Source organism: Cinclus cinclus, chromosome 3 (assembly GCF_963662255.1).
Source record: "Cinclus cinclus chromosome 3, bCinCin1.1, whole genome shotgun sequence".
Classification (NCBI taxonomy): Eukaryota; Metazoa; Chordata; class Aves; order Passeriformes; family Cinclidae; genus Cinclus; species Cinclus cinclus.
Window position 1 is genome coordinate 31,980,600 of NC_085048.1, and position 12,678 is coordinate 31,993,277.

A 12,678-nucleotide genomic window follows, 5' to 3' on the forward strand; every position below is an offset into this window, starting at 1 on the left:
GCTGGATTTGTTTTCAAAAGAGGGTTATTTGGAACGGTTTCTTACACAGAAATTCCACCTCAGCACTCTGCCTGCTGTTTCAAAGCTAGGAATAACTTAGAGAAATTTCTAGGGAATCAGAGCACACAAAGGGTGTCCCAGCAAATCTTTTGCCACATTGCCTTTCTTTGAGGTACAATAAAGCTGTATGTGCAAACAGTGCAACAAATTTAGGAAAAAATATCTGAAATCTTTAGGCATGAAGGAGCAGAAAAAATTAAAGCTTTATATGCTCATTTAGGGAAAAGAGCTATCTACAGTGCACAGCATATTGAAGGGCAAGGAATGCAATTAGTGCTTGCTGCTGTATTTCAGGAGTGCTTGATCATTTCTTCTTTGCATGTAATTTACATATTAATACTGGAAATGTCATTTGTTTGTTCCTTGCATTATCACTCTTTGATAAGCACATGTCATTATTGCATACAAATAAGGAGCTTACACCTGCCTGACAGAAAACACAGCCAGAAGTTATTTACAAAGGAGCCCTAGTCAGTCTGTTTCACGCCATAATGAATCACCTGTCTCATTAGTGGGCACCTTTCCTTCCTCCACAGCGAGCAGGCAGAGAAAGATCCTGACAGCAGAGCTTGTACTGCTCACTGCATGCCAGGAAGTAACACAAGGTATTTTGCTATGAGGCCAATACACAGATGTGCTGGAATCATGCTCATGTGCCTCCTCAAGGCACCACCTTGTCCTTATAGACCTTTTGGTCCTTAAAGACCAAAACTTAAAATTTATCTTTGAAGAAAATCAAAGCTTGGGAGGGAAAAAGAAAGTCCAGGACAGTGACAGAGCAGAAGTGCTGGGGGAGCCTGAAAGCAGGGCTCAGCTCAGCAGAGCCACAACCTCCTGCTAGTGGAAGGTTTTGAGTGACAGCAGCCACCTGAGTCCTCTGACACAGGCCAGCCTTTGATCGCTCAGTCAATAGTGAAGAACAGCATTAACTCCATATATCTGATGGAATGGCTATGAGCAGAAATATTTTAAGACACTTTGGTCAAACTAAAGGTCCATTCACTCCTGTAGCCAGGCTCCGGCTGTGGCTATCAGCAGATGCTCCTGCCAGGAAACATGGCTCTCAGAGAGCCCTGCTGACCATGGCTGATATTCCCAGCAAGCAGGTGTTTGAGGCTGCTCTTTGCCAGAGTTTGGTCCCAATGGCCTTGATTCTCCAGATCCATTCAATTTGCATTTCTACTTTTACATCTGACACATCATGCAATAAGCTCCTGAGCTGTATTGCAGGCTGTGTGGAAAAATATTTCCTCTTGTTTGTTTTAGCCAGATGTCTAATAGCACCAATACACTGTCCCTACTGCACAGGCTGGGAGACAGGGAATGACCAGCTGAATTGCACCACATACATCTCAGTAGTCTCTTTCCCAGGCTAAAAGCCATAACTCATTTAATCTCCCCATGTGCAGAAGCCACTTCAAATTTCTGGTTAACCTTATTGTCCTTCTCTATCTTTTCTACTTTTACTATATCTTGAGACTAAGGGATCAGAAATGAGCTCTCTACTCAACATTACGTATATGTAACAGTGACAAAGAGATATTTTTATCTTCTATTGCTTTCCTTATAACTTCTAACATCCCATTTGTTTTTCAGTTATTGATAATCATCATAATGATTTTTTTTCAGAAAATTATGTATAATAACTTCAAAGTCACACAGCTAATAGGGAAATTACAATTTCATACATATATTTGAGACTAGTTTTCCCAGGTGCATTATTTAAAATATCTGGGCCCTAGATTTCACCTGCCATTTCTATTTTACAGTCAGTTAATAGCAAGAAATCCTTCTAATGCTCTCTGCAATTGGTCTGACTTTTGGTTATTCTGAAATATTTTGTCTGATCAAGCAGCAGCTGTCACCATATCACTTACCTCCTTTCTCAGATCATTAATAAATACACTAAACAGAACAGAGTCTGGAGCTCTGCATGCTCCTCTCTACTGTGAAATAGAAATCATTTACTCCTACCCTGTGGTTTCTTTCATTTAACCAATTATTAATCTGTGATGTCTTAATATCATCAAGACACTATGGTTAAATATATCACTGCAAGTCTTTTCTATAAATTTTTTTTAACTGCATCACCCTTACACACATATTTTTCACAGAACTAGAATAGATTTGTGAAGGATAACTTCAGTCTATGAAATCTGTTTTGACCCTTCTCTTCTATGCTGTATTTCCCCACTCTACTCTTTTTTGTTATTTGTTACAGCTTCCACCAATTTGTCCAATACAAAAGCCAGATTTACTCTTCTGTAGTTCCTTGAATTCTCTCTGCAACCCTTTGATAAAACAGGTGTTATATTTGCCATTCCCAAACCGTTCAAAACAAAAAAAAAAACTGTTTTAAACAATAAGGTGGAACCTACAACTAATTGTTTAACAAACTCAGCCCAGAGTTCAACAGGTGTATGCTTGGCTCATACTGCCTGATACCATCAGTTTGATTCTTCCTTTTCCACTGAATTTTCTAAACTCTTCTGATGTCTTTTTATATTGAGACAGTTCCTCAGACTTCCCTCCTATAAAGGAAGGTTTTATGGTTGGGCATATTCCCCAATGAATGCCAATGAAAAGAATTTATTTTAAGTTCAGTTCCCTGCTTTCCCTGGGCTCCCTATAATTCTCTCCTGCTGAATTTGAGATGTCAATATCTTCATTCAAAATCAGTTACTCTAGTCCATACCTCTTCATTTTAGACTTTTATTACTGGTAGAAAAGTGTTCATATTCATATAAAATTTTACAGTACGTATGAACTTGATTGAGTTTTCTGTCTCATGCTTTATGAGATTTTTATTTTTAATACTGAGCAGTACGAAAGGGACCTTATTTGCCTACACAATCTCATGTTTTATAGCATCCTATGCCTAAGTGTAGGAATACTGCATCCCGTAAGATTTAACCACCTCAAAGATAAGAGCACAAATTAAAAATTCAATACAGTTAGCTCTTTTACTCTTCTGTAAATTAGTTGTTCCCTCTCCCTTCCCTCAAAAATAAAACCAAAAACAAATTCCCCTCCTGTACTTAACTTAGAAGATGAGACCACATTATTTAGGTATAGTCTTAAATGAAGAAGGAAGGTTTATGTTTCTGCTTTAGGTTTATTATGGGTCTCTGAACAACCAGTAAATGTTCAATGTCATATTTATACTGCCACATGCTGTGATTTTTCTTGCCTGAGAGACTCCATGGCATATGCCCTCTGCTCATCTGCGGTTGTGAAAGTATTTTAGCTGCCATTTGTAGAGTGAACCAATATAAAGGAATGAAAGCACTAATGAATTCTTTTAAAACTGCACAAAATACCCTGGCTGAATTTACCACCACCATTACAGTGCTTACTTACAAAAAAAGAAGTAAGCCTTATCTATCTCCATTGATACTTTTTGTTTCACCAGATATCAACATTGGATATTGCTTTGATAATGAAGCTAACAAATTATTTCTATTCACAATTCAGCATCCCCAAATATTTCTGTATAAAAAGCAGCATTTGCAACCATTTACTTTCAAGTACATACTTTCTAGCAGCATTATGTCTAGACCTATCAACTCTAATGGCCATTTTACCCAGGCCTCTTAAAAAATAAGAGGGTGATCATTTCAGACATATTTCTCTATATTTCTCTATTGACAAACTTCTAGCTTTAATGAGGCCCACACTGATATTTGTATTTGATATGTTGATGTATAAATTTTTTGCTGGGGACCCCCCTCAAGAAGTCCACTTGAAGTTGTGCTCGTCCTCAGCCATCTGAGGCACAAAACCACCAAGATGTTTAATCCCCTGGGTCAGCACTCAGGCATCTACAACTCAAAATTACAGCTCTTACTTCTTACCCTGAGCACACCCAAGTATCTGACAAATAGCAGTGGAGGGGAAAAGCATAGATAGACACACAAATATATACATAATATATGGGGAAACCAAAAAACAGAGCTCAGCAAGGAGCGCGTGTACTGGCTCTAGTTCACCAGGTACAAACTGCCTGCACACCTTAGAAGTAGAAACACTGAGGAAGGTGGGTGTATCACTCCAAGGGAGCCCTGAAACAAAGGACAGAGCGGCATGAAGGTGTTGCAGTCATGCTGTTGAAATCAATGCACATATGATGGAGCATCACAGCAGTTATGCTCTGTTGAAATCATTGCAGCTAAGAGGAGCTAAGCCAAAGGAATTATCCAGATGGTAATCAAAAGCTGAACTTCATTAACTCAAAAATACATATTACTTTTCATGCCCTGCATAAGCTAATGAGTAAAGTCGCTCAAACTCCACCTAAATGTGAAACCATAACTTTACATTTTCTCCTCCCGCAATAAAAATAATATAAATATGGATTAAGTAGGGGGAAGGTTAGAGAAGACTCCATTGTAACTTCTTTGGTCCATCAGTGGGCTGAACCTGTCCTGTCCCCATGGGGATGCCAATTGGGTAAGAACCTTATTTTATGTTCACCAAATTATTATCCTGGGCGAGCTTTCATTGGTGATTAGAGCTTATCTGGATATTGCTTCAGATTCATTTTTGCAGTCAATATACTACTGATGGCAATCTCTGAACCTTAATCTGTCACAGTCTTCTATTACCAGTGTGTTTGATAATAAAGTGTGCTATTCCATAAAGTGTCAGTTTGAGTTCTTCAAGGGTGCTGGCAGCTGCTGGCAGTGGATGACATGCTTGACAAAACTGATAATCAACCAACAAAGAGTTGGACACTGTCAGTGTGTGACCCTGGATTACTGGTCAAACCACCCTCTGACACAGTGGCTTTTCAGTGGGGCCCCCATAACAGAGCCCTGACAGACTAGTCATGCACAAGGGTCTCATCTTCCCTGGGGACACTGTTAGATTGCTCAAATATAAAGGGTTCAAGGAAACATCTCCCTTTCACTTGACAGTATGTCACTCTTACAACCCAACAGCTAGCATGCTGCTTGCAGGTTTGGTTTGAGGTAAAACCCTGAGGAAGATTTTCACAATTAATACAGAGAAAATCTATCTTGAAAGCAAGCAGAGTCTGGTCACCACTAATAAGTGTGTACCTGCAGGCTTTTCAGGCAGATCACAGGAAAACCACAAAACAAATGTGGATATCAGGGAATTCATAGAGAAAGCGTGCACATACTTGGCATCACAAGGAACACAAGTTTAAGTGCTCACTTCCCTTGAGGTGGGTCAGACGAATACCTCAGGCTGCATGCACTGAGAGTGTAGCTCTGCTGTCCAGCAGCTAATATTTGGGATGGGGAATCCCATTTCCTTAATGAAGAACATTGGGTGAGATAAGCCTTCAGAGAAAGTGCCCCCATTCTCAGTATCTCATCACTCATCAGCATGAACATACAACAAATGAGCTTGGGAAATTCTGGGAGTTCACAGAGTTACCAGCACTGGGAGAACAGCGCTGAGATGTCTCACCTAAGTAAATGCTCTTGCAGAAGTGGGCACCTTTTTGTGACTCACCTCAGCACAAAAGCCTGTAGCTGCCAAAATATATGATTCTATCACACTACTAACCTAACTGGCGTTACTCACACAATTAAGGACTAATTGCATGAGCAGAGATTGCTTGACGAGGTTCTTAGACTTCTGTGTTACTGGCCAAGTCCTCAATGGATGCAAATTAACACTTCAAAGAAATTAGTTAAGTGATTCTGAAGGTGTGGCTTCCACTATTTGTGTGTTTTAAAGGAAAGCCAATAGAGACAAAGCAATTCTGCATGAGAAGTTATGTCTCTACTAACATACTACATCTAACATCTATTAGTAGTTTATCTAATAGATAAAGCAGGTTGGTACAGTACAATTTATTTGGATTGCCATTATATTCTTTTTAAGACTGATAGGCAAACTAATTAGTCATGGGTTAAATGTCAAACCTCTGTAGTGAGATTTGAAACTGATTAAAATATAAAAATGTGGAGAATTTAAGCATATAAATGATAAGAATTTAAAGGTAGTTGTAGATGGCCATTGCTATTTAGTATATTTAAGTTATTACTAATCAGGAGATGATGTGTGGAAGTCTTTGGAGGACATAAAAGTGTTGAGATGCATCAAGTCTGAAAGAGGTTTGAGGAACTGAAAAGGATGTAAGTATATAAGCAGATAGTTATCATCTCTAAGAAAAAGTGATGTTTCACAGAAAAACTCAGTGCTAAAGCACAAGCCAACAATGGAGCATCTCTCCTATGAGTTGTTCAGTGTGGGCAAGAGAAGGGTCCAGAGAAACTTTCAGTACTTAAGGGGCTTATAAGACAAAAACTTTTCAATAGGGCCTGTAGTGAAAGAGCAATGGGAATTGGGTTTAAACTGAAAGAGGGCAGGTTTAGATTGGATGTTAGGAAGAAATTCTTTATGGTAAAGGCAGTGAGGCACTGGAACAGGTGGCCCAGAGAAGATGTGGATGTCCCATCCCTGGAAGCATTCAAGGCCAGGTTGGGTGGGACACTCTGAGAAACTTGGTCTAGTGAAAAGTTGCAACTCCATGGCAGGGGAGTTGGAACAAGGTGGTTTTTAAGGCCCATTCCAAACCAAGCTATTCTATGATTCCCTTCCTCTCTCTACTTCCCTCTACTAAAAAATCTCTGTGGGCTGAATCACAATCATTTTAAACCTGTTCACAGAAACCCTTTGCAGCTGCAAGTGTCACTCTGGGAGAAGCAGCTGAGTGTACAGGCAAACAGTGGTTATTTCAGCAAATTTTCTCATGGCCATTTCACACTTCAGGCACAACAGCTTCAGAAGATGAAGGACTTTTGCAGACCAGCATTTATACTAAAACTTTTGTTCCCCAATGACCTTGAGTATTGTATATCTGTGGGAGATGTATGGTATATAATAACAGCAGTGCTGGGGGAAGTTCAGTCAGTCACAGCTTACACACACAGGTAAATGCATTTTATTAAGTGAAAGCTTTCATGCTCTCTTGTGGGGTCATATGAGCCCCTTATGGCGTTCTTGTAAGGAGAAAATGGAACTGAATAATCTTTAAAAAAAAAAAGAAAACATAAAGCTTACAATTAATCCAGCTCTTTAAAATGCTGAATACAGGTTCAAAAGCCAATTTAAAATCTTCAACCTAAGATCAAAAAATACTACAAAAGGATGTAAGTATTTTTTAAACAGGAATACTCTCTTCAGAAGTCAAACCACTTCACAAGTTGGCAACTTTCTGTATTCATAACCAGCAGCTTTCTTTTGAAGCTGCTTTCACATTGAGATCTGATGGAATAACTCAACATTACAAAACAGGAAAGTACTATAAGTTATGCTTATTATTTTGAGTGCTATAAAAGTAAAGTCACAGATAAAAATCTCAAGATGTGCACAGCCTAAAAAATTTATTAGTCCCTGCTTTACAGAGATTCTAGCTGATATACAAGTGGACAAAAATATATAGGAAAGCAATGCAATAAAATAAGTGAAATCTATTAATTAGCAGGCTATTTTGTGGGGTTATATATAAAGAAACAACAGATCAAACAAGTATTTGTAACAGTTCCCCATTAAACCAGATTATGGTTACATTTGGGCATATTCGAAATAAAACACGTGCTATCAGCCCCTGCCAAATGCAACCATCATCATCTGAGAACAGCACAAGGAAGACAAGGAAGTAAAATTCCAAATTTAATCAGTGTTGTCCATGAAAAAAAAATTAAGTCAAATGGCTGAACCACATGGGTATAAAAATACATTCAGACAGAGATGGATATCAGCAGAAGAAAATACCCAGCATTTTAACATTCCTGTGATATAGCATGCACTAGTTATATTAATTTAGCTAAACTTAAAATTGCAAGCACACAGTAAACACAAAGTTCAAGTTCTCTGTAACATCAGACAAGAAGTGGCATTTAGGCTTCTCATTAGGCTTCTACACAGAAGTGAATTTTATATACAAAATTTGTATCATATCCATATATCCATATATCCATTTCTCTTGCAGGTCTATACCCACTGCAGAGAACATTGTTAATGATAGAGCTTCCCAAGCATAGTAACTTCTTTGCAAGCAACTCACAAAATACATTTGTAAGTTGGTACAGAATGTGTGCTGAAATCATGGTGTTATTTCTTTGTCATTAGTTAACAACTCTCTGGAGCAAAACACACAGTTATGGTTGTCATGACATCTGTTATCCCACTAAGCTCTGATCTGTGGATAAGTCAAAGGCATAAAGTTATCAAAGGAACTATAGCAGCTATTTAAACATTAAATAAGAAAAATTTCATACTAGTTCATTAAAAAGATAAAGACAAAAGTATAAAGTAATAAAAAAAATTAAAACAACTGCTACTACTTTTGTCTCTAGGACCTCTTTATTTTCACATTGGACTTGGCAAATTTTTTTTTTTTTATAAAAGAGTGCTGCTGTGTCAGGAAAAAAATTAATTATCTGGGGCTATTTCTGTGACTCCTAGAACTTGCCTTATGGGATTAGCTGCCCAGAAATGACACTGGAAATATGGATCCTGCAAAAGAGAGTATACTTTTATCTAGGTCCAACAGCATGAAATATTTTCTGCTTGGAAGGAAAGATTTGTTCAGTGAGGCTATTGCATCTGATTATGTGACACTGCGTGGTACCAGGAATAAACAGACATCAAAGACAGCACTGTGAATGGAAGAACAGCTAAAAGCTTCAGCAAAGACACTGAAAAAACAGAGAAAGGACATGGAAGAGACCTAAGCAGTATGTATCTCCAAGTAAGGTGTGCCACAAAAATGAAATGACTGTAAAAGAAGAGGTTTAAGTCTTACAATTTTTAACTGTGAGGAAGTCAATATGTTTCACAAGTTTCCACTTAATTTGGGCAGATGAAACTACAGTGTGAAAGAACTTTGCCTTTCATGCAAAAGTGGGACTCCTGGCTGACTGGCTCCAGGCTGGACAAGCTGTTTTGCTCTTTCCCTGGACCCTTACCCCACAGAAATATCTTAAAAATTCAGTCACTTCCATTCACTTTTAGGTAATGCTTAAAAAAATGTAACTAGCAGCCCTTTTCCTTCTGTTCTTCTCCCTTCTCTTTCCTTCAACATCTGCCAGAGCAGATGCAGAATAGATACCTTTCTGGCTGGGACATTCACCTAGGTGATGGGAGGTGGTTGGAATGCTTTCAGGTGGAGAAGGGAATGGAATTGTATCCCATATAGAGTATTCTGCCCAGAATTACTCAGAATTACATTATACATGTTACATGTAAATTAAGTCATTGGTACTTCCTCTGGTTATGTCTTACAGATGACTACTGTTCCACTTTTAAAGATAATTCTTGGGACAATCTACTTACTTCAGTGTGTCTGGAAGGAAGAACCTTTCAGGAAGCACAGGTAGGGTGACTTTGAGTCCAGGCAAGGATGAGGATGTGAGATGTAAGCTTATTCCCCATAGGCCCTCAAAGTGATTTGAGACAACTTTCCCATCCAAGTGCTGACTGTGAATTCCTCATGAGGCATAGAGTCCTTTGGAGGGTGCAGAAAGGGCAGGCATTGTAAGGCTGTCAATTCCTGTATGGCAGTAGGAACCTTAAAGCTGGACTATACACAGACACACACAGTTTTCCAGCACCCATATCTGTTGGTGGATCCAGGCCAATGCTCACTTCACTGTGTTGTGACTCCTGGAGACCCCCTGAGGTTTGCACTGACACACTATGAGTAGAATGCACAGAAATCTACATTGCTGCAGGTGCCAGATGGGAATTGAAAGGATTTCTGTCACCATGGGACCAGGAAGTTTAACATTCTTTATTAGCTCTGTGGGGTTTTTTCTTTAAAAATATTAGGATACTGACATTTAATGCTCCCTGATTTGCATACAACTAAGCTATATGGTATGGTAATTTTTGCTTTGTTTCTTTACACATTATTTCTATTGTTGCCATAGTCTTTTGACATTGGCCATTTATGCCCTGAGTCCTAAACAACGCACTAGGATGCCACTTACCTTAATCCCTTTTGGACATTTTTCATACACAACATTCCCTGCATAGTGACAGGTTCGGTACTGTTACAAAAACAGCAGGAGAAAAACCCAATTAAATTTGCAATTTTCCAACAAACAAGGGACATATGCAGTGTGCCCACCAGATGACCTGTTCTGTCCTTGCCTGTACAGGACATACCTACTGGAGGGTTTTCCCCTGGGGGCACAGGATGTCTCATTTCTCAAAGCTGCTACCTTTCTGCAGAAGATAAATATGAATAAAACATAACCATAATGTCTTTCTTCGCCTCAAATATATATATATATATATATATATACTGAATTTACATGAAGGGCTAACATTTCAAAAGGTTCTCCAGACCTCTGAAAGCTGCCTGGGCTTTTGGTTGCAGCTTCGTTGTATACACAAGAATTTCTTCCCACGTTGTTCAGGCTATTTCTATGTGTAACTCCTCCATACATGGGCAATCATTTAATTTTCATATATGCAGAAGGAAGACTGGACAGTTTTATGTTCACAGAACTGGACTCTTCCTTTGACATCCCCTCTACTCTTTAAAATCAATCACATTAAGGCACTCTTGGTGTGATTCACAGGGAACTCAAACCCTGATTTATAGCAAACTTAGGATGCAATTTGTCTCCCACCACTTCATCTGTCCTCAAGATAAACAATTTTAGCAAGCAAGTCTTCTCCATTTCCTCCATACTCAAAGGAACATTTTTTGATATAGGTATCTTTCTGCTCAGTGATTCATCAGCATTTCAGGATGGGCTGAGTAATTTTTTTCTCTGTCCAACACTTAAGAGCCTAGAAAACTTTATGACTCAACAATTAACTCCAAAGCAATTAACATTAAAAGATTTGAATCTTACCCATAATTGAATCACTGTTCTTCAGTTACTATTTTTATGTCAGGAATGATGACACTGTGACATAAAACCCAGGGTAAAGTAACACTCCTCTGAGAGTGTCCTGGTTTTGGCTGTGTAGAGTTCATTTTCTTGGTAGCTTATTCAGTGCTATGGTTTGGGATTTAGTATGAGAATAATATTGATAACACATTGATGTTTCGCTTGTTGCTAAGTAGTTCTTACCCTAGGTCAAGGACTTTTTGTAGAACCGATTTTCTGCACTTACACACAGTCAAAATATTGCGGGTGGCTATAAAGATGAAGAGACTTCTTGCCTGTGTAATGAAAGACATGGAAATTTGGGAATCTTCAGGACAATGGATAGTTTCATCTTATTCGCCAATGAAAGAAAAGCTGAATGTCTCAGGCTTCTCAGATTTCTTCCCAGAACAGTTCCATCTGGAGTATTATAACTGCAGAAGAAACAGTAACATTCAGAACTCTATATAAATTCTGTCCAACAGAATGGACAATGGAAAAATCAGCTGCCTCAGTTGAAAGCTTTAAAACACATCGACAAAAGCAGCTGTGCCATCTGAATTAAAGAACACAATCACTCAGCTGTTGCCTTCCTTTGGATCTGGAGGACTGCAAACATCAAGTTTTGGGCTGCCAAGCTTTCCCATGAACAGCAATAGTAACAGTGCTACCAGTTTCATCTTTACAATGACTACCAGTCTTGCCAGTGCATCAGCATCTGGTAACTCTGATGGTTTTGCGAGCATTTATGCTGGTTGTAATCCTCCTGCTTTTGAGGCTACATCCTTGTCTAGCAATTCTTCTGCTGTGAAATCTTCAAGCACCACTGTGCTTACAGCCCTTGGAACATTTAATGCAGCAGTAGCAACTTCTGCCTCACAGTCCAGCAGTATTTTGTTTGGATAGACTGACAGTGTCTCTCAACATCACATTAGAAGCTTCTGCACTCACAAACCAGAATATATGAAAAAAGTTATTTACACCAAAAAAGAACTGAAACAATTTGAAACAAACAAACAAAAAATGTGCAATGGGAAAAATTCCTCTTAAACCACCACTACTACAACTTTCAAAGTTCAGGACTTTCTAAGTTTATTTTTAAGTAATATATTTTCTCTGATAGCTCAACTACATATTTTTGTGGTTGAGTAATGAAACAAAATGTTTCCTTTTCAGTTAATGTCTGTTTTGTCTTTAAGTCTTCTGCAGTAATAATTTCCCAGGTTAAAAAAAAATTATCAACGCCAGGTTGAAAGAGGCTTTGAGTAACCTGGTGTAGTGGAAGGTGTCCATGCCCATGGCAGGGGAGTTGGAACAACATGATCTTTAAGGTCCCTTTCACCCCAAACTATTCTATGATTGTCTTTTCAGTTTCCCATGATCTGTCAGTGAACAGATGCACAAGAAGTCAGGAGGCAGCAAGGCCAGGATAGCTAATCTGACCTGATCTGATCTGATCTGTCCACAGGGATATTCCATGCCATAGAATGTCATACCCAGTATCTAAACTGGGGAGAATGGGCCAGCAGGGGGAGGTCACTGCCTGGGAATGGGATGGGCAGCAGTCAGTGGGTAGAGAGTAATTGTGTTCGGCATCACTTATTTCTCATGGGTTTTATTTAAAACTCTTTCTCCTTTTCAATAAAATTCCATTCTTATTATTTTTATTATTATCATCACTTTTATTATTAGTATTATTACTCTATTTTGCTGTATTTGAAGTCTTAAACTGTTCTTATCTCAACCCATGGGT

General features: G+C 38.7%; 1 pseudogene; it reads left to right on the forward strand.

The window, feature by feature from the left end:
* LOC134041908 (nucleoporin NUP42-like) overlaps positions 1 to 12,077 on the forward strand; it is a 118,474-nt pseudogene extending 106,397 nt beyond the window's left edge.
* Positions 12,078 to 12,678: the final 601 nt, after the last annotated feature.